The sequence below is a fragment of the Rhinoderma darwinii genome (genome assembly GCF_050947455.1).
Source record: "Rhinoderma darwinii isolate aRhiDar2 chromosome 5 unlocalized genomic scaffold, aRhiDar2.hap1 SUPER_5_unloc_8, whole genome shotgun sequence".
In the NCBI taxonomy this organism is placed as follows: Eukaryota; Metazoa; Chordata; class Amphibia; order Anura; family Rhinodermatidae; genus Rhinoderma; species Rhinoderma darwinii.
Window position 1 is genome coordinate 604,424 of NW_027461821.1, and position 27,018 is coordinate 631,441.

A 27,018-nucleotide genomic window follows, 5' to 3' on the forward strand; every position below is an offset into this window, starting at 1 on the left:
GGTTATCGCTTCTCGGCCTTTTGGCTAAGATCAAGTGTAGTATCTGTTCTTATCAGTTTAATATCTGATACGTCCCCTATCTGGGGACCATATATTAAATGGATTTTTAGAACAGGGAGATGGAAATAGAGCTTGCTCTGTCCACTCCACGCATTGACCTGGTATTGCAGTATTTCCAGGACCGGTGCACCCTTTCCTTATGTGTTGACTAAAAGCAGATTCCAAAAGTGTTTTTTGTCTTTGCTATTGTTTCTGTCTTTCTGAAGGGATCTCCCCTTTTAATCCCATTATTTCAACACCTGTTGGACAATGCATGAGTGATAATGAGCTCATTGATTAAATGCAATTAATTAATAGATTGCCACCTCTTGTTGTGTGTCGTCTGTGTTTCTGTGTTTCCGGCATTTCACATTGGAACACCTCATTCACCTTCCTTGTCTTCTCTCCGCCCTCCCTTTTAGGTAAGTTAAAGAGCTGCACCTGAGCCAGCCACTGATTGATTGATTGATTGATTGATTGATTGATTGATTGATTGATTGATGCAGCACAACAGTCAAATAGTGGAGTGGAGTAGGGGAACAGCAAACAGCCAATAAAGCAGCCCGCCCGCTCGCCTGCCCGCCACAATGGACCTACCTGTGTACACTAGATGGATGTGATGGAATGTACTGTCGTCCCTACATTTCAAGAAGAAGTAAGAATTGCAGTTGCAACAAAGCCTTGCTTGCCTACAAAGAGAGCAGCAATTTGGATTTGTTACTATGTTACCTAGAAGAATAACAAACTGTGCAAGGATGGAGGTTGTAGGAGCAAGGAGAAGTTGTCTGTAAAGTTGGTGGATGCCTATTTTCCATTTTGCAGTCCCTTGTCTCCCTCTTGTGGCCTCCTGGAGGCAACTAGCTGTGCAAAAAAAAGACAGCCTGGCGGCCGGCTGTTGCAGTGTTGCCCTCTCAGGCAACACTGAGTGACTGACTGAGCCTCACCGTCTTATATAAAGTTCAGACGGAACTTTGCACGTGTCATAGTGGAGCCCTCAGGATTCCAGAGCCAGCTTTCTGACATCATAATGGGGCCTCAGAGATAAAAGCCTGGGCCCAGGCAGTGTTGGTCAGTGCTGCTCAGCAGGCAGCACTGGACTGGACTGGATTACAGCTGATACAAGGTGTGAAGGAACAAGGGGTGGCTGTGGGCATGCACTTGCTGCCGCTGCCAGTGTTTATCTGCATGGCAGCAGGGCATTTGGGCGTTGCCAGGAAGGCGTTTTTATGTAGATTCCTCCTCTTTCAGCACTGCATTGTGGTGCAAGCAAAAGAAGCAAATCCTGTCTGGCTTCCTCTCCGGCCTTTATTCACCTCCCGTGTAGCTGTGAGTGTGTGAGCCTGCAGGGCCCCATGGAATTGCCTAGAAGTAGGCTGAATCGCTGCAAGGGCTGAACAGCAGTATCGGGCAGGCTCGGGCAACGCGCGGCCCGTTCGGGTTATCGCTTCTCGGCCTTTTGGCTAAGATCAAGTGTAGTATCTGTTCTTATCAGTTTAATATCTGATACGTCCCCTATCTGGGGACCATATATTAAATGGATTTTTAGAACAGGGAGATGGAAATAGAGCTTGCTCTGTCCACTCCACGCATTGACCTGGTATTGCAGTATTTCCAGGACCGGTGCACCCTTTCCTTATGTGTTGACTAAAAGCAGATTCCAAAAGTGTTTTTTGTCTTTGCTATTGTTTCTGTCTTTCTGAAGGGATCTCCCCTTTTAATCCCATTATTTCAACACCTGTTGGACAATGCATGAGTGATAATGAGCTCATTGATTAAATGCAATTAATGAATAGATTGCCACCTCTTGTTGTGTGTCGTCTGTGTTTCTGTGTTTCCGGCATTTCACATTGTAACACCTCATTCACCTTCCTTGTCTTCTCTCCGCCCTCCCTTTTAGGTAAGTTAAAGAGCTGCACCTGAGCCAGCCACTGATTGATTGATTGATTGATTGATTGATTGATTGATTGATTGATGCAGCACAACAGTCAAATAGTGGAGTGGAGTAGGGGAACAGCAAACAGCCAATAAAGCAGCCCGCCCGCTCGCCTGCCCGCCACAATGGACCTACCTGTGTACACTAGATGGATGTGATGGAATGTACTGTCGTCCCTACATTTCAAGAAGAAGTAAGAATTGCAGTTGCAACAAAGCCTTGCTTGCCTACAAAGAGAGCAGCAATTTGGATTTGTTACTATGTTACCTAGAAGAATAACAAACTGTGCAAGGATGGAGGTTGTAGGAGCAAGGAGAAGTTGTCTGTAAAGTTGGTGGATGCCTATTTTCCATTTTGCAGTCCCTTGTCTCCCTCTTGTGGCCTCCTGGAGGCAACTAGCTGTGCAAAAAAAAGACAGCCTGGCGGCCGGCTGTTGCAGTGTTGCCCTCTCAGGCAACACTGAGTGACTGACTGAGCCTCACCGTCTTATATAAAGTTCAGACGGAACTTTGCACGTGTCATAGTGGAGCCCTCAGGATTCCAGAGCCAGCTTTCTGACATCATAATGGGGCCTCAGAGATAAAAGCCTGGGCCCAGGCAGTGTTGGTCAGTGCTGCTCAGCAGGCAGCACTGGACTGGACTGGATTACAGCTGATACAAGGTGTGAAGGAACAAGGGGTGGCTGTGGGCATGCACTTGCTGCCGCTGCCAGTGTTTATCTGCATGGCAGCAGGGCATTTGGGCGTTGCCAGGAAGGCGTTTTTATGTAGATTCCTCCTCTTTCAGCACTGCATTGTGGTGCAAGCAAAAGAAGCAAATCCTGTCTGGCTTCCTCTCCGGCCTTTATTCACCTCCCGTGTAGCTGTGAGTGTGTGAGCCTGCAGGGCCCCATGGAATTGCCTAGAAGTAGGCTGAATCGCTGCAAGGGCTGAACAGCAGTATCGGGCAGGCTCGGGCAACGCGCGGCCCGTTCGGGTTATCGCTTCTCGGCCTTTTGGCTAAGATCAAGTGTAGTATCTGTTCTTATCAGTTTAATATCTGATACGTCCCCTATCTGGGGACCATATATTAAATGGATTTTTAGAACAGGGAGATGGAAATAGAGCTTGCTCTGTCCACTCCACGCATTGACCTGGTATTGCAGTATTTCCAGGACCGGTGCACCCTTTCCTTATGTGTTGACTAAAAGCAGATTCCAAAAGTGTTTTTTGTCTTTGCTATTGTTTCTGTCTTTCTGAAGGGATCTCCCCTTTTAATCCCATCATTTCAACACCTGTTGGACAATGCATGAGTGATAATGAGCTCATTGATTAAATGCAATTAATGAATAGATTGCCACCTCTTGTTGTGTGTCGTCTGTGTTTCTGTGTTTCCGGCATTTCACATTGGAACACCTCATTCACCTTCCTTGTCTTCTCTCCGCCCTCCCTTTTAGGTAAGTTAAAGAGCTGCACCTGAGCCAGCCACTGATTGATTGATTGATTGATTGATTGATTGATTGATGCAGCACAACAGTCAAATAGTGGAGTGGAGTAGGGGAACAGCAAACAGCCAATAAAGCAGCCCGCCCGCTCGCCTGCCCGCCACAATGGACCTACCTGTGTACACTAGATGGATGTGATGGAATGTACTGTCGTCCCTACATTTCAAGAAGAAGTAAGAATTGCAGTTGCAACAAAGCCTTGCTTGCCTACAAAGAGAGCAGCAATTTGGATTTGTTACTATGTTACCTAGAAGAATAACAAACTGTGCAAGGATGGAGGTTGTAGGAGCAAGGAGAAGTTGTCTGTAAAGTTGGTGGATGCCTATTTTCCATTTTGCAGTCCCTTGTCTCCCTCTTGTGGCCTCCTGGAGGCAACTAGCTGTGCAAAAAAAAGACAGCCTGGCGGCCGGCTGTTGCAGTGTTGCCCTCTCAGGCAACACTGAGTGACTGACTGAGCCTCACCGTCTTATATAAAGTTCAGACGGAACTTTGCACGTGTCATAGTGGAGCCCTCAGGATTCCAGAGCCAGCTTTCTGACATCATAATGGGGCCTCAGAGATAAAAGCCTGGGCCCAGGCAGTGTTGGTCAGTGCTGCTCAGCAGGCAGCACTGGACTGGACTGGATTACAGCTGATACAAGGTGTGAAGGAACAAGGGGTGGCTGTGGGCATGCACTTGCTGCCGCTGCCAGTGTTTATCTGCATGGCAGCAGGGCATTTGGGCGTTGCCAGGAAGGCGTTTTTATGTAGATTCCTCCTCTTTCAGCACTGCATTGTGGTGCAAGCAAAAGAAGCAAATCCTGTCTGGCTTCCTCTCCGGCCTTTATTCACCTCCCGTGTAGCTGTGAGTGTGTGAGCCTGCAGGGCCCCATGGAATTGCCTAGAAGTAGGCTGAATCGCTGCAAGGGCTGAACAGCAGTATCGGGCAGGCTCGGGCAACGCGCGGCCCGTTCGGGTTATCGCTTCTCGGCCTTTTGGCTAAGATCAAGTGTAGTATCTGTTCTTATCAGTTTAATATCTGATACGTCCCCTATCTGGGGACCATATATTAAATGGATTTTTAGAACAGGGAGATGGAAATAGAGCTTGCTCTGTCCATTCCACGCATTGACCTGGTATTGCAGTATTTCCAGGACCGGTGCACCCTTTCCTTATGTGTTGACTAAAAGCAGATTCCAAAAGTGTTTTTTGTCTTTGCTATTGTTTCTGTCTTTCTGAAGGGATCTCCCCTTTTAATCCCATTATTTCAACACCTGTTGGACAATGCATGAGTGATAATGAGCTCATTGATTAAATGCAATTAATGAATAGATTGCCACCTCTTGTTGTGTGTCGTCTGTGTTTCTGTGTTTCCGGCATTTCACATTGGAACACCTCATTCACCTTCCTTGTCTTCTCTCCGCCCTCCCTTTTAGGTAAGTTAAAGAGCTGCACCTGAGCCAGCCACTGATTGATTGATTGATTGATTGATTGATTGATTGATTGATTGATTGATTGATTGATTGATGCAGCACAACAGTCAAATAGTGGAGTGGAGTAGGGGAACAGCAAACAGCCAATAAAGCAGCCCGCCCGCTCGCCTGCCCGCCACAATGGACCTACCTGTGTACACTAGATGGATGTGATGGAATGTACTGTCGTCCCTACATTTCAAGAAGAAGTAAGAATTGCAGTTGCAACAAAGCCTTGCTTGCCTACAAAGAGAGCAGCAATTTGGATTTGTTACTATGTTACCTAGAAGAATAACAAACTGTGCAAGGATGGAGGTTGTAGGAGCAAGGAGAAGTTGTCTGTAAAGTTGGTGGATGCCTATTTTCCATTTTGCAGTCCCTTGTCTCCCTCTTGTGGCCTCCTGGAGGCAACTAGCTGTGCAAAAAAAAGACAGCCTGGCGGCCGGCTGTTGCAGTGTTGCCCTCTCAGGCAACACTGAGTGACTGACTGAGCCTCACCGTCTTATATAAAGTTCAGACGGAACTTTGCACGTGTCATAGTGGAGCCCTCAGGATTCCAGAGCCAGCTTTCTGACATCATAATGGGGCCTCAGAGATAAAAGCCTGGGCCCAGGCAGTGTTGGTCAGTGCTGCTCAGCAGGCAGCACTGGACTGGACTGGATTACAGCTGATACAAGGTGTGAAGGAACAAGGGGTGGCTGTGGGCATGCACTTGCTGCCGCTGCCAGTGTTTATCTGCATGGCAGCAGGGCATTTGGGCGTTGCCAGGAAGGCATTTTTATGTAGATTCCTCCTCTTTCAGCACTGCATTGTGGTGCAAGCAAAAGAAGCAAATCCTGTCTGGCTTCCTCTCCGGCCTTTATTCACCTCCCGTGTAGCTGTGAGTGTGTGAGCCTGCAGGGCCCCATGGAATTGCCTAGAAGTAGGCTGAATCGCTGCAAGGTCTGAACAGCAGTATCGGGCAGGCTCGGGCAACGCGCGGCCCGTTCGGGTTATCGCTTCTCGGCCTTTTGGCTAAGATCAAGTGTAGTATCTGTTCTTATCAGTTTAATATCTGATACGTCCCCTATCTGGGGACCATATATTAAATGGATTTTTAGAACAGGGAGATGGAAATAGAGCTTGCTCTGTCCACTCCACGCATTGACCTGGTATTGCAGTATTTCCAGGACCGGTGCACCCTTTCCTTATGTGTTGACTAAAAGCAGATTCCAAAAGTGTTTTTTGTCTTTGCTATTGTTTCTGTCTTTCTGAAGGGATCTCCCCTTTTAATCCCATTATTTCAACACCTGTTGGACAATGCATGAGTGATAATGAGATCATTGATTAAATGCAATTAATGAATAGATTGCCACCTCTTGTTGTGTGTCGTCTGTGTTTCTGTGTTTCCGGCATTTCACATTGGAACACCTCATTCACCTTCCTTGTCTTCTCTCCGCCCTCCCTTTTAGGTAAGTTAAAGAGCTGCACCTGAGCCAGCCACTGATTGATTGATTGATTGATTGATTGATTGATTGATTGATTGATTGATTGATGCAGCACAACAGTCAAATAGTGGAGTGGAGTAGGGGAACAGCAAACAGCCAATAAAGCAGCCCGCCCGCTCGCCTGCCCGCCACAATGGACCTACCTGTGTACACTAGATGGATGTGATGGAATGTACTGTCGTCCCTACATTTCAAGAAGAAGTAAGAATTGCAGTTGCAACAAAGCCTTGCTTGCCTACAAAGAGAGCAGCAATTTGGATTTGTTACTATGTTACCTAGAAGAATAACAAACTGTGCAAGGATGGAGGTTGTAGGAGCAAGGAGAAGTTGTCTGTAAAGTTGGTGGATGCCTATTTTCCATTTTGCAGTCCCTTGTCTCCCTCTTGTGGCCTCCTGGAGGCAACTAGCTGTGCAAAAAAAAGACAGCCTGGCGGCCGGCTGTTGCAGTGTTGCCCTCTCAGGCAACACTGAGTGACTGACTGAGCCTCACCGTCTTATATAAAGTTCAGACGGAACTTTGCACGTGTCATAGTGGAGCCCTCAGGATTCCAGAGCCAGCTTTCTGACATCATAATGGGGCCTCAGAGATAAAAGCCTGGGCCCAGGCAGTGTTGGTCAGTGCTGCTCAGCAGGCAGCACTGGACTGGACTGGATTACAGCTGATACAAGGTGTGAAGGAACAAGGGGTGGCTGTGGGCATGCACTTGCAGCCGCTGCCAGTGTTTATCTGCATGGCAGCAGGGCATTTGGGCGTTGCCAGGAAGGCGTTTTTATGTAGATTCCTCCTCTTTCAGCACTGCATTGTGGTGCAAGCAAAAGAAGCAAATCCTGTCTGGCTTCCTCTCCGGCCTTTATTCACCTCCCGTGTAGCTGTGAGTGTGTGAGCCTGCAGGGCCCCATGGAATTGCCTAGAAGTAGGCTGAATCGCTGCAAGGGCTGAACAGCAGTATCGGGCAGGCTCGGGCAACGCGCGGCCCGTTCGGGTTATCGCTTCTCGGCCTTTTGGCTAAGATCAAGTGTAGTATCTGTTCTTATCAGTTTAATATCTGATACGTCCCCTATCTGGGGACCATATATTAAATGGATTTTTAGAACAGGGAGATGGAAATAGAGCTTGCTCTGTCCACTCCACGCATTGACCTGGTATTGCAGTATTTCCAGGACCGGTGCACCCTTTCCTTATGTGTTGACTAAAAGCAGATTCCAAAAGTGTTTTTTGTCTTTGCTATTGTTTCTGTCTTTCTGAAGGGATCTCCCCTTTTAATCCCATTATTTCAACACCTGTTGGACAATGCATGAGTGATAATGAGATCATTGATTAAATGCAATTAATGAATAGATTGCCACCTCTTGTTGTGTGTCGTCTGTGTTTCTGTGTTTCCGGCATTTCACATTGGAACACCTCATTCACCTTCCTTGTCTTCTCTCCGCCCTCCCTTTTAGGTAAGTTAAAGAGCTGCACCTGAGCCAGCCACTGATTGATTGATTGATTGATTGATTGATTGATTGATTGATTGATTGATTGATTGATTGATGCAGCACAACAGTCAAATAGTGGAGTGGAGTAGGGGAACAGCAAACAGCCAATAAAGCAGCCCGCCCGCTCGCCTGCCCGCCACAATGGACCTACCTGTGTACACTAGATGGATGTGATGGAATGTACTGTCGTCCCTACATTTCAAGAAGAAGTAAGAATTGCAGTTGCAACAAAGCCTTGCTTGCCTACAAAGAGAGCAGCAATTTGGATTTGTTACTATGTTACCTAGAAGAATAACAAACTGTGCAAGGATGGAGGTTGTAGGAGCAAGGAGAAGTTGTCTGTAAAGTTGGTGGATGCCTATTTTCCATTTTGCAGTCCCTTGTCTCCCTCTTGTGGCCTCCTAGAGGCAACTAGCTGTGCAAAAAAAAGACAGCCTGGCGGCCGGCTGTTGCAGTGTTGCCCTCTCAGGCAACACTGAGTGACTGACTGAGCCTCACCGTCTTATATAAAGTTCAGACGGAACTTTGCACGTGTCATAGTGGAGCCCTCAGGATTCCAGAGCCAGCTTTCTGACATCATAATGGGGCCTCAGAGATAAAAGCCTGGGCCCAGGCAGTGTTGGTCAGTGCTGCTCAGCAGGCAGCACTGGACTGGACTGGATTACAGCTGATACAAGGTGTGAAGGAACAAGGGGTGGCTGTGGGCATGCACTTGCTGCCGCTGCCAGTGTTTATCTGCATGGCAGCAGGGCATTTGGGCGTTGCCAGGAAGGCGTTTTTATGTAGATTCCTCCTCTTTCAGCACTGCATTGTGGTGCAAGCAAAAGAAGCAAATCCTGTCTGGCTTCCTCTCCGGCCTTTATTCACCTCCCGTGTAGCTGTGAGTGTGTGAGCCTGCAGGGCCCCATGGAATTGCCTAGAAGTAGGCTGAATTGCTGCAAGGGCTGAACAGCAGTATCGGGCAGGCTCGGGCAACGCGCGGCCCGTTCGGGTTATCGCTTCTCGGCCTTTTGGCTAAGATCAAGTGTAGTATCTGTTCTTATCAGTTTAATATCTGATACGTCCCCTATCTGGGGACCATATATTAAATGGATTTTTAGAACAGGGAGATGGAAATAGAGCTTGCTCTGTCCACTCCACGCATTGACCTGGTATTGCAGTATTTCCAGGACCGGTGCACCCTTTCCTTATGTGTTGACTAAAAGCAGATTCCAAAAGTGTTTTTTGTCTTTGCTATTGTTTCTGTCTTTCTGAAGGGATCTCCCCTTTTAATCCCATTATTTCAACACCTGTTGGACAATGCATGAGTGATAATGAGCTCATTGATTAAATGCAATTAATGAATAGATTGCCACCTCTTGTTGTGTGTCGTCTGTGTTTCTGTGTTTCCGGCATTTCACATTGGAACACCTCATTCACCTTCCTTGTCTTCTCTCCGCCCTCCCTTTTAGGTAAGTTAAAGAGCTGCACCTGAGCCAGCCACTGATTGATTGATTGATTGATTGATTGATTGATTGATTGATTGATTGATTGATTGATTGATGCAGCACAACAGTCAAATAGTGGAGTGGAGTAGGGGAACAGCAAACAGCCAATAAAGCAGCCCGCCCGCTCGCCTGCCCGCCACAATGGACCTACCTGTGTACACTAGATGGATGTGATGGAATGTACTGTCGTCCCTACATTTCAAGAAGAAGTAAGAATTGCAGTTGCAACAAAGCCTTGCTTGCCTACAAAGAGAGCAGCAATTTGGATTTGTTACTATGTTACCTAGAAGAATAACAAACTGTGCAAGGATGGAGGTTGTAGGAGCAAGGAGAAGTTGTCTGTAAAGTTGGTGGATGCCTATTTTCCATTTTGCAGTCCCTTGTCTCCCTCTTGTGGCCTCCTGGAGGCAACTAGCTGTGCAAAAAAAAGACAGCCTGGCGGCCGGCTGTTGCAGTGTTGCCCTCTCAGGCAACACTGAGTGACTGACTGAGCCTCACCGTCTTATATAAAGTTCAGACGGAACTTTGCACGTGTCATAGTGGAGCCCTCAGGATTCCAGAGCCAGCTTTCTGACATCATAATGGGGCCTCAGAGATAAAAGCCTGGGCCCAGGCAGTGTTGGTCAGTGCTGCTCAGCAGGCAGCACTGGACTGGACTGGATTACAGCTGATACAAGGTGTGAAGGAACAAGGGGTGGCTGTGGGCATGCACTTGCTGCCGCTGCCAGTGTTTATCTGCATGGCAGCAGGGCATTTGGGCGTTGCCAGGAAGGCATTTTTATGTAGATTCCTCCTCTTTCAGCACTGCATTGTGGTGCAAGCAAAAGAAGCAAATCCTGTCTGGCTTCCTCTCCGGCCTTTATTCACCTCCCGTGTAGCTGTGAGTGTGTGAGCCTGCAGGGCCCCATGGAATTGCCTAGAAGTAGGCTGAATCGCTGCAAGGTCTGAACAGCAGTATCGGGCAGGCTCGGGCAACGCGCGGCCCGTTCGGGTTATCGCTTCTCGGCCTTTTGGCTAAGATCAAGTGTAGTATCTGTTCTTATCAGTTTAATATCTGATACGTCCCCTATCTGGGGACCATATATTAAATGGATTTTTAGAACAGGGAGATGGAAATAGAGCTTGCTCTGTCCACTCCACGCATTGACCTGGTATTGCAGTATTTCCAGGACCGGTGCACCCTTTCCTTATGTGTTGACTAAAAGCAGATTCCAAAAGTGTTTTTTGTCTTTGCTATTGTTTCTGTCTTTCTGAAGGGATCTCCCCTTTTAATCCCATTATTTCAACACCTGTTGGACAATGCATGAGTGATAATGAGATCATTGATTAAATGCAATTAATGAATAGATTGCCACCTCTTGTTGTGTGTCGTCTGTGTTTCTGTGTTTCCGGCATTTCACATTGGAACACCTCATTCACCTTCCTTGTCTTCTCTCCGCCCTCCCTTTTAGGTAAGTTAAAGAGCTGCACCTGAGCCAGCCACTGATTGATTGATTGATTGATTGATTGATTGATTGATTGATTGATTGATGCAGCACAACAGTCAAATAGTGGAGTGGAGTAGGGGAACAGCAAACAGCCAATAAAGCAGCCCGCCCGCTCGCCTGCCCGCCACAATGGACCTACCTGTGTACACTAGATGGATGTGATGGAATGTACTGTCGTCCCTACATTTCAAGAAGAAGTAAGAATTGCAGTTGCAACAAAGCCTTGCTTGCCTACAAAGAGAGCAGCAATTTGGATTTGTTACTATGTTACCTAGAAGAATAACAAACTGTGCAAGGATGGAGGTTGTAGGAGCAAGGAGAAGTTGTCTGTAAAGTTGGTGGATGCCTATTTTCCATTTTGCAGTCCCTTGTCTCCCTCTTGTGGCCTCCTGGAGGCAACTAGCTGTGCAAAAAAAAGACAGCCTGGCGGCCGGCTGTTGCAGTGTTGCCCTCTCAGGCAACACTGAGTGACTGACTGAGCCTCACCGTCTTATATAAAGTTCAGACGGAACTTTGCACGTGTCATAGTGGAGCCCTCAGGATTCCAGAGCCAGCTTTCTGACATCATAATGGGGCCTCAGAGATAAAAGCCTGGGCCCAGGCAGTGTTGGTCAGTGCTGCTCAGCAGGCAGCACTGGACTGGACTGGATTACAGCTGATACAAGGTGTGAAGGAACAAGGGGTGGCTGTGGGCATGCACTTGCTGCCGCTGCCAGTGTTTATCTGCATGGCAGCAGGGCATTTGGGCGTTGCCAGGAAGGCGTTTTTATGTAGATTCCTCCTCTTTCAGCACTGCATTGTGGTGCAAGCAAAAGAAGCAAATCCTGTCTGGCTTCCTCTCCGGCCTTTATTCACCTCCCGTGTAGCTGTGAGTGTGTGAGCCTGCAGGGCCCCATGGAATTGCCTAGAAGTAGGCTGAATCGCTGCAAGGGCTGAACAGCAGTATCGGGCAGGCTCGGGCAACGCGCGGCCCGTTCGGGTTATCGCTTCTCGGCCTTTTGGCTAAGATCAAGTGTAGTATCTGTTCTTATCAGTTTAATATCTGATACGTCCCCTATCTGGGGACCATATATTAAATGGATTTTTAGAACAGGGAGATGGAAATAGAGCTTGCTCTGTCCACTCCACGCATTGACCTGGTATTGCAGTATTTCCAGGACCGGTGCACCCTTTCCTTATGTGTTGACTAAAAGCAGATTCCAAAAGTGTTTTTTGTCTTTGCTATTGTTTCTGTCTTTCTGAAGGGATCTCCCCTTTTAATCCCATTATTTCAACACCTGTTGGACAATGCATGAGTGATAATGAGATCATTGATTAAATGCAATTAATGAATAGATTGCCACCTCTTGTTGTGTGTCGTCTGTGTTTCTGTGTTTCCGGCATTTCACATTGGAACACCTCATTCACCTTCCTTGTCTTCTCTCCGCCCTCCCTTTTAGGTAAGTTAAAGAGCTGCACCTGAGCCAGCCACTGATTGATTGATTGATTGATTGATTGATTGATTGATTGATTGATTGATGCAGCACAACAGTCAAATAGTGGAGTGGAGTAGGGGAACAGCAAACAGCCAATAAAGCAGCCCGCCCGCTCGCCTGCCCGCCACAATGGACCTACCTGTGTACACTAGATGGATGTGATGGAATGTACTGTCGTCCCTACATTTCAAGAAGAAGTAAGAATTGCAGTTGCAACAAAGCCTTGCTTGCCTACAAAGAGAGCAGCAATTTGGATTTGTTACTATGTTACCTAGAAGAATAACAAACTGTGCAAGGATGGAGGTTGTAGGAGCAAGGAGAAGTTGTCTGTAAAGTTGGTGGATGCCTATTTTCCATTTTGCAGTCCCTTGTCTCCCTCTTGTGGCCTCCTAGAGGCAACTAGCTGTGCAAAAAAAAGACAGCCTGGCGGCCGGCTGTTGCAGTGTTGCCCTCTCAGGCAACACTGAGTGACTGACTGAGCCTCACCGTCTTATATAAAGTTCAGACGGAACTTTGCACGTGTCATAGTGGAGCCCTCAGGATTCCAGAGCCAGCTTTCTGACATCATAATGGGGCCTCAGAGATAAAAGCCTGGGCCCAGGCAGTGTTGGTCAGTGCTGCTCAGCAGGCAGCACTGGACTGGACTGGATTACAGCTGATACAAGGTGTGAAGGAACAAGGGGTGGCTGTGGGCATGCACTTGCTGCCGCTGCCAGTGTTTATCTGCATGGCAGCAGGGCATTTGGGCGTTGCCAGGAAGGCGTTTTTATGTAGATTCCTCCTCTTTCAGCACTGCATTGTGGTGCAAGCAAAAGAAGCAAATCCTGTCTGGCTTCCTCTCCGGCCTTTATTCACCTCCCGTGTAGCTGTGAGTGTGTGAGCCTGCAGGGCCCCATGGAATTGCCTAGAAGTAGGCTGAATCGCTGCAAGGGCTGAACAGCAGTATCGGGCAGGCTCGGGCAACGCGCGGCCCGTTCGGGTTATCGCTTCTCGGCCTTTTGGCTAAGATCAAGTGTAGTATCTGTTCTTATCAGTTTAATATCTGATACGTCCCCTATCTGGGGACCATATATTAAATGGATTTTTAGAACAGGGAGATGGAAATAGAGCTTGCTCTGTCCACTCCACGCATTGACCTGGTATTGCAGTATTTCCAGGACCGGTGCACCCTTTCCTTATGTGTTGACTAAAAGCAGATTCCAAAAGTGTTTTTTGTCTTTGCTATTGTTTCTGTCTTTCTGAAGGGATCTCCCCTTTTAATCCCATTATTTCAACACCTGTTGGACAATGCATGAGTGATAATGAGCTCATTGATTAAATGCAATTAATGAATAGATTGCCACCTCTTGTTGTGTGTCGTCTGTGTTTCTGTGTTTCCGGCATTTCACATTGGAACACCTCATTCACCTTCCTTGTCTTCTCTCCGCCCTCCCTTTTAGGTAAGTTAAAGAGCTGCACCTGAGCCAGCCACTGATTGATTGATTGATTGATTGATTGATTGATTGATTGATGCAGCACAACAGTCAAATAGTGGAGTGGAGTAGGGGAACAGCAAACAGCCAATAAAGCAGCCCGCCCGCTCGCCTGCCCGCCACAATGGACCTACCTGTGTACACTAGATGGATGTGATGGAATGTACTGTCGTCCCTACATTTCAAGAAGAAGTAAGAATTGCAGTTGCAACAAAGCCTTGCTTGCCTACAAAGAGAGCAGCAATTTGGATTTGTTACTATGTTACCTAGAAGAATAACAAACTGTGCAAGGATGGAGGTTGTAGGAGCAAGGAGAAGTTGTCTGTAAAGTTGGTGGATGCCTATTTTCCATTTTGCAGTCCCTTGTCTCCCTCTTGTGGCCTCCTGGAGGCAACTAGCTGTGCAAAAAAAAGACAGCCTGGCGGCCGGCTGTTGCAGTGTTGCCCTCTCAGGCAACACTGAGTGACTGACTGAGCCTCACCGTCTTATATAAAGTTCAGACGGAACTTTGCACGTGTCATAGTGGAGCCCTGAGGAGCCAGAGCCAGCTTTCTGACATCATAATGGGGCCTTAGAGATAAAAGCCTGGGCCCAGGCAGTGTTGGTCAGTGCTGCTCAGCAGGCAGCACTGGACTGGACTGGATTACAGCTGATACAAGGTGTGAAGGAACAAGGGGTGGCTGTGGGCATGCACTTGCTGCCGCTGCCAGTGTTTATCTGCATGGCAGCAGGGCATTTGGGCGTTGCCAGGAAGGCGTTTTTATGTAGATTCCTCCTCTTTCAGCACTGCATTGTGGTGCAAGCAAAAGAAGCAAATCCTGTCTGGCTTCCTCTCCGGCCTTTATTCACCTCCCGTGTAGCTGTGAGTGTGTGAGCCTGCAGGGCCCCATGGAATTGCCTAGAAGTAGGCTGAATCGCTGCAAGGGCTGAACAGCAGTATCGGGCAGGCTCGGGCAACGCGCGGCCCGTTCGGGTTATCGGTTCTCGGCCTTTTGGCTAAGATCAAGTGTAGTATCTGTTCTTATCAGTTTAATATCTGATACGTCCCCTATCTGGGGACCATATATTAAATGGATTTTTAGAACAGGGAGATGGAAATAGAGCTTGCTCTGTCCACTCCACGCATTGACCTGGTATTGCAGTATTTCCAGGACCGGTGCACCCTTTCCTTATGTGTTGACTAAAAGCAGATTCCAAAAGTGTTTTTTGTCTTTGCTATTGTTTCTGTCTTTCTGAAGGGATCTCCCCTTTTAATCCCATTATTTCAACACCTGTTGGACAATGCATGAGTGATAATGAGCTCATTGATTAAATGCAATTAATGAATAGATTGCCACCTCTTGTTGTGTGTCGTCTGTGTTTCTGTGTTTCCGGCATTTCACATTGGAACACCTCATTCACCTTCCTTGTCTTCTCTCCGCCCTCCCTTTTAGGTAAGTTAAAGAGCTGCACCTGAGCCAGCCACTGATTGATTGATTGATTGATTGATTGATTGATTGATTGATTGATTGATTGATTGATTGATGCAGCACAACAGTCAAATAGTGGAGTGGAGTAGGGGAACAGCAAACAGCCAATAAAGCAGACCGCCCGCTCGCCTGCCCGCCACAATGGACCTACCTGTGTACACTAGATGGATGTGATGGAATGTACTGTCGTCCCTACATTTCAAGAAGAAGTAAGAATTGCAGTTGCAACAAAGCCTTGCTTGCCTACAAAGAGAGCAGCAATTTGGATTTGTTACTATGTTACCTAGAAGAATAACAAACTGTGCAAGGATGGAGGTTGTAGGAGCAAGGAGAAGTTGTCTGTAAAGTTGGTGGATGCCTATTTTCCATTTTGCAGTCCCTTGTCTCCCTCTTGTGGCCTCCTGGAGGCAACTAGCTGTGCAAAAAAAAGACAGCCTGGCGGCCGGCTGTTGCAGTGTTGCCCTCTCAGGCAACACTGAGTGACTGACTGAGCCTCACCGTCTTATATAAAGTTCAGACGGAACTTTGCACGTGTCATAGTGGAGCCCTCAGGATTCCAGAGCCAGCTTTCTGACATCATAATGGGGCCTCAGAGATAAAAGCCTGGGCCCAGGCAGTGTTGGTCAGTGCTGCTCAGCAGGCAGCACTGGACTGGACTGGATTACAGCTGATACAAGGTGTGAAGGAACAAGGGGTGGCTGTGGGCATGCACTTGCTGCCGCTGCCAGTGTTTATCTGCATGGCAGCAGGGCATTTGGGCGTTGCCAGGAAGGCGTTTTTATGTAGATTCCTCCTCTTTCAGCACTGCATTGTGGTGCAAGCAAAAGAAGCAAATCCTGTCTGGCTTCCTCTCCGGCCTTTATTCACCTCCCGTGTAGCTGTGAGTGTGTGAGCCTGCAGGGCCCCATGGAATTGCCTAGAAGTAGGCTGAATCGCTGCAAGGGCTGAACAGCAGTATCGGGCAGGCTCGGGCAACGCGCGGCCCGTTCGGGTTATCGCTTCTCGGCCTTTTGGCTAAGATCAAGTGTAGTATCTGTTCTTATCAGTTTAATATCTGATACGTCCCCTATCTGGGGACCATATATTAAATGGATTTTTAGAACAGGGAGATGGAAATAGAGCTTGCTCTGTCCACTCCACGCATTGACCTGGTATTGCAGTATTTTCAGGACCGGTGCACCCTTTCCTTATGTGTTGACTAAAAGCAGATTCCAAAAGTGTTTTTTGTCTTTGCTATTGTTTCTGTCTTTCTGAAGGGATCTCCCCTTTTAATCCCATTATTTCAACACCTGTTGGACAATGCATGAGTGATAATGAGCTCATTGATTAAATGCAATTAATGAATAGATTGCCACCTCTTGTTGTGTGTCGTCTGTGTTTCTGTGTTTCCGGCATTTCACATTGGAACACCTCATTCACCTTCCTTGTCTTCTCTCCGCCCTCCCTTTTAGGTAAGTTAAAGAGCTGCACCTGAGCCAGCCACTGATTGATTGATTGATTGATTGATTGATTGATTGATTGATTGATTGATTGATGCAGCACAACAGTCAAATAGTGGAGTGGAGTAGGGGAACAGCAAACAGCCAATAAAGCAGCCCGCCCGCTCGCCTGCCCGCCACAATGGACCTACCTGTGTACACTAGATGGATGTGATGGAATGTACTGTCGTCCCTACATTTCAAGAAGAAGTAAGAATTGCAGTTGCAACAAAGCCTTGCTTGCCTACAAAGAGAGCAGCAATTTGGATTTGTTACTATGTTACCTAGAAGAATAACAAACTGTGCAAGGATGGAGGTTGTAGGAGCAAGGAGAAGTTGTCTGTAAAGTTGGTGGATGCCTATTTTCCATTTTGCAGTCCCTTGTCTCCCTCTTGTGGCCTCCTGGAGGCAACTAGCTGTGCAAAAAAAAGACAGCCTGGCGGCCGGCTGTTGCAGTGTTGCCCTCTCAGGCAACACTGAGTGACTGACTGAGCCTCACCGTCTTATATAAAGTTCAGACGGAACTTTGCACGTGTCATAGTGGAGCCCTCAGGATTCCAGAGCCAGCTTTCTGACATCATAATGGGGCCTCAGAGATAAAAGCCTGGGCCCAGGCAGTGTTGGTCAGTGCTGCTCAGCAGGCAGCACTGGACTGGACTGGATTACAGCTGATACAAGGTGTGAAGGAACAAGGGGTGGCTGTGGGCATGCACTTGCTGCCGCTGCCAGTGTTTATCTGCATGGCAGCAGGGCATTTGGGCGTTGCCAGGAAGGCGTTTTTATGTAGATTCCTCCTCTTTCAGCACTGCATTGTGGTGCAAGCAAAAGAAGCAAATCCTGTCTGGCTTCCTCTACGGCCTTTATTCACCTCCCGTGTAGCTGTGAGTGTGTGAGCCTGCAGGGCCCCATGGAATTGCCTAGAAGTAGGCTGAATCGCTGCAAGGGCTGAACAGCAGTATCGGGCAGGCTCGGGCAACGCGCGGCCCGTTCGGGTTATCGCTTCTCGGCCTTTTGGCTAAGATCAAGTGTAGTATCTGTTCTTATCAGTTTAATATCTGATACGTCCCCTATCTGGGGACCATATATTAAATGGATTTTTAGAACAGGGAGATGGAAATAGAGCTTGCTCTGTCCACTCCACGCATTGACCTGGTATTGCAGTATTTCCAGGACCGGTGCACCCTTTCCTTATGTGTTGACTAAAAGCAGATTCCAAAAGTGTTTTTTGTCTTTGCTATTGTTTCTGTCTTTCTGAAGGGATCTCCCCTTTTAATCCCATTATTTCAACACCTGTTGGACAATGCATGAGTGATAATGAGCTCATTGATTAAATGCAATTAATGAATAGATTGCCACCTCTTGTTGTGTGTCGTCTGTGTTTCTGTGTTTCCGGCATTTCACATTGGAACACCTCATTCACCTTCCTTGTCTTCTCTCCGCCCTCCCTTTTAGGTAAGTTAAAGAGCTGCACCTGAGCCAGCCACTGATTGATTGATTGATTGATTGATTGATTGATTGATTGATTGATTGATTGATGCAGCACAACAGTCAAATAGTGGAGTGGAGTAGGGGAACAGCAAACAGCCAATAAAGCAGCCCGCCCGCTCGCCTGCCCGCCACAATGGACCTACCTGTGTACACTAGATGGATGTGATGGAATGTACTGTCGTCCCTACATTTCAAGAAGAAGTAAGAATTGCAGTTGCAACAAAGCCTTGCTTGCCTACAAAGAGAGCAGCAATTTGGATTTGTTACTATGTTACCTAGAAGAATAACAAACTGTGCAAGGATGGAGGTTGTAGGAGCAAGGAGAAGTTGTCTGTAAAGTTGGTGGATGCCTATTTTCCATTTTGCAGTCCCTTGTCTCCCTCTTGTGGCCTCCTGGAGGCAACTAGCTGTGCAAAAAAAAGACAGCCTGGCGGCCGGCTGTTGCAGTGTTGCCCTCTCAGGCAACACTGAGTGACTGACTGAGCCTCACCGTCTTATATAAAGTTCAGACGGAACTTTGCACGTGTCATAGTGGAGCCCTCAGGATTCCAGAGCCAGCTTTCTGACATCATAATGGGGCCTCAGAGATAAAAGCCTGGGCCCAGGCAGTGTTGGTCAGTGCTGCTCAGCAGGCAGCACTGGACTGGACTGGATTACAGCTGATACAAGGTGTGAAGGAACAAGGGGTGGCTGTGGGCATGCACTTGCTGCCGCTGCCAGTGTTTATCTGCATGGCAGCAGGGCATTTGGGCGTTGCCAGGAAGGCGTTTTTATGTAGATTCCTCCTCTTTCAGCACTGCATTGTGGTGCAAGCAAAAGAAGCAAATCCTGTCTGGCTTCCTCTCCGGCCTTTATTCACCTCCCGTGTAGCTGTGAGTGTGTGAGCCTGCAGGGCCCCATGGAATTGCCTAGAAGTAGGCTGAATCGCTGCAAGGGCTGAACAGCAGTATCGGGCAGGCTCGGGCAACGCGCGGCCCGTTCGGGTTATCGCTTCTCGGCCTTTTGGCTAAGATCAAGTGTAGTATCTGTTCTTATCAGTTTAATATCTGATACGTCCCCTATCTGGGGACCATATATTAAATGGATTTTTAGAACAGGGAGATGGAAATAGAGCTTGCTCTGTCCACTCCACGCATTGACCTGGTATTGCAGTATTTCCAGGACCGGTGCACCCTTTCCTTATGTGTTGACTAAAAGCAGATTCCAAAAGTGTTTTTTGTCTTTGCTATTGTTTCTGTCTTTCTGAAGGGATCTCCCCTTTTAATCCCATTATTTCAACACCTGTTGGACAATGCATGAGTGATAATGAGCTCATTGATTAAATGCAATTAATGAATAGATTGCCACCTCTTGTTGTGTGTCGTCTGTGTTTCTGTGTTTCCGGCATTTCACATTGGAACACCTCATTCACCTTCCTTGTCTTCTCTCCGCCCTCCCTTTTAGGTAAGTTAAAGAGCTGCACCTGAGCCAGCCACTGATTGATTGATTGATTGATTGATTGATTGATTGATTGATTGATTGATTGATTGATTGATGCAGCACAACAGTCAAATAGTGGAGTGGAGTAGGGGAACAGCAAACAGCCAATAAAGCAGCCCGCCCGCTCGCCTGCCCGCCACAATGGACCTACCTGTGTACACTAGATGGATGTGATGGAATGTACTGTCGTCCCTACATTTCAAGAAGAAGTAAGAATTGCAGTTGCAACAAAGCCTTGCTTGCCTACAAAGAGAGCAGCAATTTGGATTTGTTACTATGTTACCTAGAAGAATAACAAACTGTGCAAGGATGGAGGTTGTAGGAGCAAGGAGAAGTTGTCTGTAAAGTTGGTGGATGCCTATTTTCCATTTTGCAGTCCCTTGTCTCCCTCTTGTGGCCTCCTGGAGGCAACTAGCTGTGCAAAAAAAAGACAGCCTGGCGGCCGGCTGTTGCAGTGTTGCCCTCTCAGGCAACACTGAGTGACTGACTGAGCCTCACCGTCTTATATAAAGTTCAGACGGAACTTTGCACGTGTCATAGTGGAGCCCTCAGGATTCCAGAGCCAGCTTTCTGACATCATAATGGGGCCTCAGAGATAAAAGCCTGGGCCCAGGCAGTGTTGGTCAGTGCTGCTCAGCAGGCAGCACTGGACTGGACTGGATTACAGCTGATACAAGGTGTGAAGGAACAAGGGGTGGCTGTGGGCATGCACTTGCTGCCGCTGCCAGTGTTTATCTGCATGGCAGCAGGGCATTTGGGCGTTGCCAGGAAGGCGTTTTTATGTAGATTCCTCCTCTTTCAGCACTGCATTGTGGTGCAAGCAAAAGAAGCAAATCCTGTCTGGCTTCCTCTCCGGCCTTTATTCACCTCCCGTGTAGCTGTGAGTGTGTGAGCCTGCAGGGCCCCATGGAATTGCCTAGAAGTAGGCTGAATCGCTGCAAGGGCTGAACAGCAGTATCGGGCAGGCTCGGGCAACGCGCGGCCCGTTCGGGTTATCGCTTCTCGGCCTTTTGGCTAAGATCAAGTGTAGTATCTGTTCTTATCAGTTTAATATCTGATACGTCCCCTATCTGGGGACCATATATTAAATGGATTTTTAGAACAGGGAGATGGAAATAGAGCTTGCTCTGTCCACTCCACGCATTGACCTGGTATTGCAGTATTTCCAGGACCGGTGCACCCTTTCCTTATGTGTTGACTAAAAGCAGATTCCAAAAGTGTTTTTTGTCTTTGCTATTGTTTCTGTCTTTCTGAAGGGATCTCCCCTTTTAATCCCATTATTTCAACACCTGTTGGACAATGCATGAGTGATAATGAGCTCATTGATTAAATGCAATTAATGAATAGATTGCCACCTCTTGTTGTGTGTCGTCTGTGTTTCTGTGTTTCCGGCATTTCACATTGGAACACCTCATTCACCTTCCTTGTCTTCTCTCCGCCCTCCCTTTTAGGTAAGTTAAAGAGCTGCACCTGAGCCAGCCACTGATTGATTGATTGATTGATTGATTGATTGATTGATTGATTGATTGATTGATTGATTGATTGATTGATTGATTGATTGATGCAGCACAACAGTCAAATAGTGGAGTGGAGTAGGGGAACAGCAAACAGCCAATAAAGCAGCCCGCCCGCTCGCCTGCCCGCCACAATGGACCTACCTGTGTACACTAGATGGATGTGATGGAATGTACTGTCGTCCCTACATTTCAAGAAGAAGTAAGAATTGCAGTTGCAACAAAGCCTTGCTTGCCTACAAAGAGAGCAGCAATTTGGATTTGTTACTATGTTACCTAGAAGAATAACAAACTGTGCAAGGATGGAGGTTGTAGGAGCAAGGAGAAGTTGTCTGTAAAGTTGGTGGATGCCTATTTTCCATTTTGCAGTCCCTTGTCTCCCTCTTGTGGCCTCCTGGAGGCAACTAGCTGTGCAAAAAAAAGACAGCCTGGCGGCCGGCTGTTGCAGTGTTGCCCTCTCAGGCAACACTGAGTGACTGACTGAGCCTCACCGTCTTATATAAAGTTCAGACGGAACTTTGCACGTGTCATAGTGGAGCCCTCAGGATTCCAGAGCCAGCTTTCTGACATCATAATGGGGCCTCAGAGATAAAAGCCTGGGCCCAGGCAGTGTTGGTCAGTGCTGCTCAGCAGGCAGCACTGGACTGGACTGGATTACAGCTGATACAAGGTGTGAAGGAACAAGGGGTGGCTGTGGGCATGCACTTGCTGCCGCTGCCAGTGTTTATCTGCATGGCAGCAGGGCATTTGGGCGTTGCCAGGAAGGCGTTTTTATGTAGATTCCTCCTCTTTCAGCACTGCATTGTGGTGCAAGCAAAAGAAGCAAATCCTGTCTGGCTTCCTCTCCGGCCTTTATTCACCTCCCGTGTAGCTGTGAGTGTGTGAGCCTGCAGGGCCCCATGGAATTGCCTAGAAGTAGGCTGAATCGCTGCAAGGGCTGAACAGCAGTATCGGGCAGGCTCGGGCAACGCGCGGCCCGTTCGGGTTATCGCTTCTCGGCCTTTTGGCTAAGATCAAGTGTAGTATCTGTTCTTATCAGTTTAATATCTGATACGTCCCCTATCTGGGGACCATATATTAAATGGATTTTTAGAACAGGGAGATGGAAATAGAGCTTGCTCTGTCCACTCCACGCATTGACCTGGTATTGCAGTATTTCCAGGACCGGTGCACCCTTTCCTTATGTGTTGACTAAAAGCAGATTCCAAAAGTGTTTTTTGTCTTTGCTATTGTTTCTGTCTTTCTGAAGGGATCTCCCCTTTTAATCCCATTATTTCAACACCTGTTGGACAATGCATGAGTGATAATGAGCTCATTGATTAAATGCAATTAATGAATAGATTGCCACCTCTTGTTGTGTGTCGTCTGTGTTTCTGTGTTTCCGGCATTTCACATTGGAACACCTCATTCACCTTCCTTGTCTTCTCTCCGCCCTCCCTTTTAGGTAAGTTAAAGAGCTGCACCTGAGCCAGCCACTGATTGATTGATTGATTGATTGATTGATTGATTGATTGATTGATTGATTGATTGATTGATTGATGCAGCACAACAGTCAAATAGTGGAGTGGAGTAGGGGAACAGCAAACAGCCAATAAAGCAGCCCGCCCGCTCGCCTGCCCGCCACAATGGACCTACCTGTGTACACTAGATGGATGTGATGGAATGTACTGTCGTCCCTACATTTCAAGAAGAAGTAAGAATTGCAGTTGCAACAAAGCCTTGCTTGCCTACAAAGAGAGCAGCAATTTGGATTTGTTACTATGTTACCTAGAAGAATAACAAACTGTGCAAGGATGGAGGTTGTAGGAGCAAGGAGAAGTTGTCTGTAAAGTTGGTGGATGCCTATTTTCCATTTTGCAGTCCCTTGTCTCCCTCTTGTGGCCTCCTGGAGGCAACTAGCTGTGCAAAAAAAAGACAGCCTGGCGGCCGGCTGTTGCAGTGTTGCCCTCTCAGGCAACACTGAGTGACTGACTGAGCCTCACCGTCTTATATAAAGTTCAGACGGAACTTTGCACGTGTCATAGTGGAGCCCTCAGGATTCCAGAGCCAGCTTTCTGACATCATAATGGGGCCTCAGAGATAAAAGCCTGGGCCCAGGCAGTGTTGGTCAGTGCTGCTCAGCAGGCAGCACTGGACTGGACTGGATTACAGCTGATACAAGGTGTGAAGGAACAAGGGGTGGCTGTGGGCATGCACTTGCTGCCGCTGCCAGTGTTTATCTGCATGGCAGCAGGGCATTTGGGCGTTGCCAGGAAGGCGTTTTTATGTAGATTCCTCCTCTTTCAGCACTGCATTGTGGTGCGGCTTCCTCTCCGGCCTTTATTCACCTCCCGTGTAGCTGTGAGTGTGTGAGCCTGCAGGGCCCCATGGAATTGCCTAGAAGTAGGCTGAATCGCTGCAAGGGCTGAACAGCAGTATCGGGCAGGCTCGGGCAACGCGCGGCCCGTTCGGGTTATCGCTTCTCGGCCTTTTGGCTAAGATCAAGTGTAGTATCTGTTCTTATCAGTTTAATATCTGATACGTCCCCTATCTGGGGACCATATATTAAATGGATTTTTAGAACAGGGAGATGGAAATAGAGCTTGCTCTGTCCACTCCACGCATTGACCTGGTATTGCAGTATTTCCAGGACCGGTGCACCCTTTCCTTATGTGTTGACTAAAAGCAGATTCCAAAAGTGTTTTTTGTCTTTGCTATTGTTTCTGTCTTTCTGAAGGGATCTCCCCTTTTAATCCCATTATTTCAACACCTGTTGGACAATGCATGAGTGATAATGAGCTCATTGATTAAATGCAATTAATGAATAGATTGCCACCTCTTGTTGTGTGTCGTCTGTGTTTCTGTGTTTCCGGCATTTCACATTGGAACACCTCATTCACCTTCCTTGTCTTCTCTCCGCCCTCCCTTTTAGGTAAGTTAAAGAGCTGCACCTGAGCCAGCCACTGATTGATTGATTGATTGATTGATTGATTGATTGATTGATGCAGCACAACAGTCAAATAGTGGAGTGGAGTAGGGGAACAGCAAACAGCCAATAAAGCAGCCCGCCCGCTCGCCTGCCCGCCACAATGGACCTACCTGTGTACACTAGATGGATGTGATGGAATGTACTGTCGTCCCTACATTTCAAGAAGAAGTAAGAATTGCAGTTGCAACAAAGCCTTGCTTGCCTACAAAGAGAGCAGCAATTTGGATTTGTTACTATGTTACCTAGAAGAATAACAAACTGTGCAAGGATGGAGGTTGTAGGAGCAAGGAGAAGTTGTCTGTAAAGTTGGTGGATGCCTATTTTCCATTTTGCAGTCCCTTGTCTCCCTCTTGTGGCCTCCTGGAGGCAACTAGCTGTGCAAAAAAAAGACAGCCTGGCGGCCGGCTGTTGCAGTGTTGCCCTCTCAGGCAACACTGAGTGACTGACTGAGCCTCACCGTCTTATATAAAGTTCAGACGGAACTTTGCACGTGTCATAGTGGAGCCCTCAGGATTCCAGAGCCAGCTTTCTGACATCATAATGGGGCCTCAGAGATAAAAGCCTGGGCCCAGGCAGTGTTGGTCAGTGCTGCTCAGCAGGCAGCACTGGACTGGACTGGATTACAGCTGATACAAGGTGTGAAGGAACAAGGGGTGGCTGTGGGCATGCACTTGCTGCCGCTGCCAGTGTTTATCTGCATGGCAGCAGGGCATTTGGGCGTTGCCAGGAAGGCGTTTTTATGTAGATTCCTCCTCTTTCAGCACTGCATTGTGGTGCAAGCAAAAGAAGCAAATCCTGTCTGGCTTCCTCTCCGGCCTTTATTCACCTCCCGTGTAGCTGTGAGTGTGTGAGCCTGCAGGGCCCCATGGAATTGCCTAGAAGTAGGCTGAATCGCTGCAAGGGCTGAACAGCAGTATCGGGCAGGCTCGGGCAACGCGCGGCCCGTTCGGGTTATCGCTTCTCGGCCTTTTGGCTAAGATCAAGTGTAGTATCTGTTCTTATCAGTTTAATATCTGATACGTCCCCTATCTGGGGACCATATATTAAATGGATTTTTAGAACAGGGAGATGGAAATAGAGCTTGCTCTGTCCACTCCACGCATTGACCTGGTATTGCAGTATTTCCAGGACCGGTGCACCCTTTCCTTATGTGTTGACTAAAAGCAGATTCCAAAAGTGTTTTTTGTCTTTGCTATTGTTTCTGTCTTTCTGAAGGGATCTCCCCTTTTAATCCCATTATTTCAACACCTGTTGGACAATGCATGAGTGATAATGAGCTCATTGATTAAATGCAATTAATGAATAGATTGCCACCTCTTGTTGTGTGTCGTCTGTGTTTCTGTGTTTCCGGCATTTCACATTGGAACACCTCATTCACCTTCCTTGTCTTCTCTCCGCCCTCCCTTTTAGGTAAGTTAAAGAGCTGCACCTGAGCCAGCCACTGATTGATTGATTGATTGATTGATTGATTGATTGATTGATTGATTGATTGATTGATGCAGCACAACAGTCAAATAGTGGAGTGGAGTAGGGGAACAGCAAACAGCCAATAAAGCAGCCTGCCCGCTCGCCTGCCCGCCACAATGGACCTACCTGTGTACACTAGATGGATGTGATGGAATGTACTGTCGTCCCTACATTTCAAGAAGAAGTAAGAATTGCAGTTGCAACAAAGCCTTGCTTGCCTACAAAGAGAGCAGCAATTTGGATTTGTTACTATGTTACCTAGAAGAATAACAAACTGTGCAAGGATGGAGGTTGTAGGAGCAAGGAGAAGTTGTCTGTAAAGTTGGTGGATGCCTATTTTCCATTTTGCAGTCCCTTGTCTCCCTCTTGTGGCCTCCTGGAGGCAACTAGCTGTGCAAAAAAAAGACAGCCTGGCGGCCGGCTGTTGCAGTGTTGCCCTCTCAGGCAACACTGAGTGACTGACTGAGCCTCACCGTCTTATATAAAGTTCAGACGGAACTTTGCACGTGTCATAGTGGAGCCCTCAGGATTCCAGAGCCAGCTTTCTGACATCATAATGGGGCCTCAGAGATAAAAGCCTGGGCCCAGGCAGTGTTGGTCAGTGCTGCTCAGCAGGCAGCACTGGACTGGACTGGATTACAGCTGATACAAGGTGTGAAGGAACAAGGGGTGGCTGTGGGCATGCACTTGCTGCCGCTGCCAGTGTTTATCTGCATGGCAGCAGGGCATTTGGGCGTTGCCAGGAAGGCGTTTTTATGTAGATTCCTCCTCTTTCAGCACTGCATTGTGGTGCAAGCAAAAGAAGCAAATCCTGTCTGGCTTCCTCTCCGGCCTTTATTCACCTCCCGTGTAGCTGTGAGTGTGTGAGCCTGCAGGGCCCCATGGAATTGCCTAGAAGTAGGCTGAATCGCTGCAAGGGCTGAACAGCAGTATCGGGCAGGCTCGGGCAACGCGCGGCCCGTTCGGGTTATCGCTTCTCGGCCTTTTGGCTAAGATCAAGTGTAGTATCTGTTCTTATCAGTTTAATATCTGATACGTCCCCTATCTGGGGACCATATATTAAATGGATTTTTAGAACAGGGAGATGGAAATAGAGCTTGCTCTGTCCACTCCACGCATTGACCTGGTATTGCAGTATTTCCAGGACCGGTGCACCCTTTCCTTATGTGTTGACTAAAAGCAGATTCCAAAAGTGTTTTTTGTCTTTGCTATTGTTTCTGTCTTTCTGAAGGGATCTCCCCTTTTAATCCCATTATTTCAACACCTGTTGGACAATGCATGAGTGATAATGAGCTCATTGATTAAATGCAATTAATGAATAGATTGCCACCTCTTGTTGTGTGTCGTCTGTGTTTCTGTGTT

The 27,018-nt window shown here is 47.6% G+C and overlaps 19 non-coding genes across 19 annotated transcripts; all 19 read left to right on the plus strand.

Annotated features, from left to right (window-relative positions):
- The first annotated feature begins 4 nt into the window (after positions 1 to 4).
- Positions 5 to 195, plus strand: LOC142697542 (U2 spliceosomal RNA). The gene has a single exon (XR_012865326.1). It is a non-coding gene; the product is annotated as a U2 spliceosomal RNA (small nuclear RNA).
- A 1,284-nt stretch (positions 196 to 1,479) lies between these two features.
- On the plus strand, positions 1,480 to 1,670 carry LOC142697543 (U2 spliceosomal RNA). Its single transcript, XR_012865327.1, has one exon. It is a non-coding gene; the product is annotated as a U2 spliceosomal RNA (small nuclear RNA).
- Positions 1,671 to 2,950: 1,280 nt separating this feature from the next.
- On the plus strand, positions 2,951 to 3,141 carry LOC142697544 (U2 spliceosomal RNA). Its single transcript, XR_012865328.1, has one exon. It is a non-coding gene; the product is annotated as a U2 spliceosomal RNA (small nuclear RNA).
- Positions 3,142 to 4,413: 1,272 nt separating this feature from the next.
- On the plus strand, positions 4,414 to 4,604 carry LOC142697673 (U2 spliceosomal RNA). Its single transcript, XR_012865444.1, has one exon. It is a non-coding gene; the product is annotated as a U2 spliceosomal RNA (small nuclear RNA).
- A 1,296-nt stretch (positions 4,605 to 5,900) lies between these two features.
- LOC142697545 (U2 spliceosomal RNA) lies at positions 5,901 to 6,091 on the plus strand. Its single transcript, XR_012865329.1, has one exon. It is a non-coding gene; the product is annotated as a U2 spliceosomal RNA (small nuclear RNA).
- Positions 6,092 to 7,379: 1,288 nt separating this feature from the next.
- Positions 7,380 to 7,570, plus strand: LOC142697546 (U2 spliceosomal RNA). The gene has a single exon (XR_012865330.1). It is a non-coding gene; the product is annotated as a U2 spliceosomal RNA (small nuclear RNA).
- A 1,296-nt stretch (positions 7,571 to 8,866) lies between these two features.
- Positions 8,867 to 9,057, plus strand: LOC142697547 (U2 spliceosomal RNA). Its single transcript, XR_012865331.1, has one exon. It is a non-coding gene; the product is annotated as a U2 spliceosomal RNA (small nuclear RNA).
- Positions 9,058 to 10,353: 1,296 nt separating this feature from the next.
- LOC142697548 (U2 spliceosomal RNA) lies at positions 10,354 to 10,544 on the plus strand. Its single transcript, XR_012865332.1, has one exon. It is a non-coding gene; the product is annotated as a U2 spliceosomal RNA (small nuclear RNA).
- A 1,284-nt stretch (positions 10,545 to 11,828) lies between these two features.
- LOC142697549 (U2 spliceosomal RNA) lies at positions 11,829 to 12,019 on the plus strand. The gene has a single exon (XR_012865333.1). It is a non-coding gene; the product is annotated as a U2 spliceosomal RNA (small nuclear RNA).
- A 1,284-nt stretch (positions 12,020 to 13,303) lies between these two features.
- LOC142697551 (U2 spliceosomal RNA) lies at positions 13,304 to 13,494 on the plus strand. The gene has a single exon (XR_012865334.1). It is a non-coding gene; the product is annotated as a U2 spliceosomal RNA (small nuclear RNA).
- A 1,275-nt stretch (positions 13,495 to 14,769) lies between these two features.
- Positions 14,770 to 14,960, plus strand: LOC142697681 (U2 spliceosomal RNA). The gene has a single exon (XR_012865452.1). It is a non-coding gene; the product is annotated as a U2 spliceosomal RNA (small nuclear RNA).
- Positions 14,961 to 16,256: 1,296 nt separating this feature from the next.
- Positions 16,257 to 16,447, plus strand: LOC142697677 (U2 spliceosomal RNA). The gene has a single exon (XR_012865448.1). It is a non-coding gene; the product is annotated as a U2 spliceosomal RNA (small nuclear RNA).
- Positions 16,448 to 17,735: 1,288 nt separating this feature from the next.
- On the plus strand, positions 17,736 to 17,926 carry LOC142697553 (U2 spliceosomal RNA). The gene has a single exon (XR_012865336.1). It is a non-coding gene; the product is annotated as a U2 spliceosomal RNA (small nuclear RNA).
- Positions 17,927 to 19,214: 1,288 nt separating this feature from the next.
- Positions 19,215 to 19,405, plus strand: LOC142697554 (U2 spliceosomal RNA). Its single transcript, XR_012865337.1, has one exon. It is a non-coding gene; the product is annotated as a U2 spliceosomal RNA (small nuclear RNA).
- A 1,296-nt stretch (positions 19,406 to 20,701) lies between these two features.
- On the plus strand, positions 20,702 to 20,892 carry LOC142697555 (U2 spliceosomal RNA). Its single transcript, XR_012865338.1, has one exon. It is a non-coding gene; the product is annotated as a U2 spliceosomal RNA (small nuclear RNA).
- A 1,316-nt stretch (positions 20,893 to 22,208) lies between these two features.
- LOC142697556 (U2 spliceosomal RNA) lies at positions 22,209 to 22,399 on the plus strand. Its single transcript, XR_012865339.1, has one exon. It is a non-coding gene; the product is annotated as a U2 spliceosomal RNA (small nuclear RNA).
- Positions 22,400 to 23,675: 1,276 nt separating this feature from the next.
- Positions 23,676 to 23,866, plus strand: LOC142697557 (U2 spliceosomal RNA). Its single transcript, XR_012865340.1, has one exon. It is a non-coding gene; the product is annotated as a U2 spliceosomal RNA (small nuclear RNA).
- A 1,276-nt stretch (positions 23,867 to 25,142) lies between these two features.
- On the plus strand, positions 25,143 to 25,333 carry LOC142697558 (U2 spliceosomal RNA). Its single transcript, XR_012865341.1, has one exon. It is a non-coding gene; the product is annotated as a U2 spliceosomal RNA (small nuclear RNA).
- A 1,292-nt stretch (positions 25,334 to 26,625) lies between these two features.
- On the plus strand, positions 26,626 to 26,816 carry LOC142697559 (U2 spliceosomal RNA). The gene has a single exon (XR_012865342.1). It is a non-coding gene; the product is annotated as a U2 spliceosomal RNA (small nuclear RNA).
- The last annotated feature ends 202 nt before the right edge of the window (positions 26,817 to 27,018 follow it).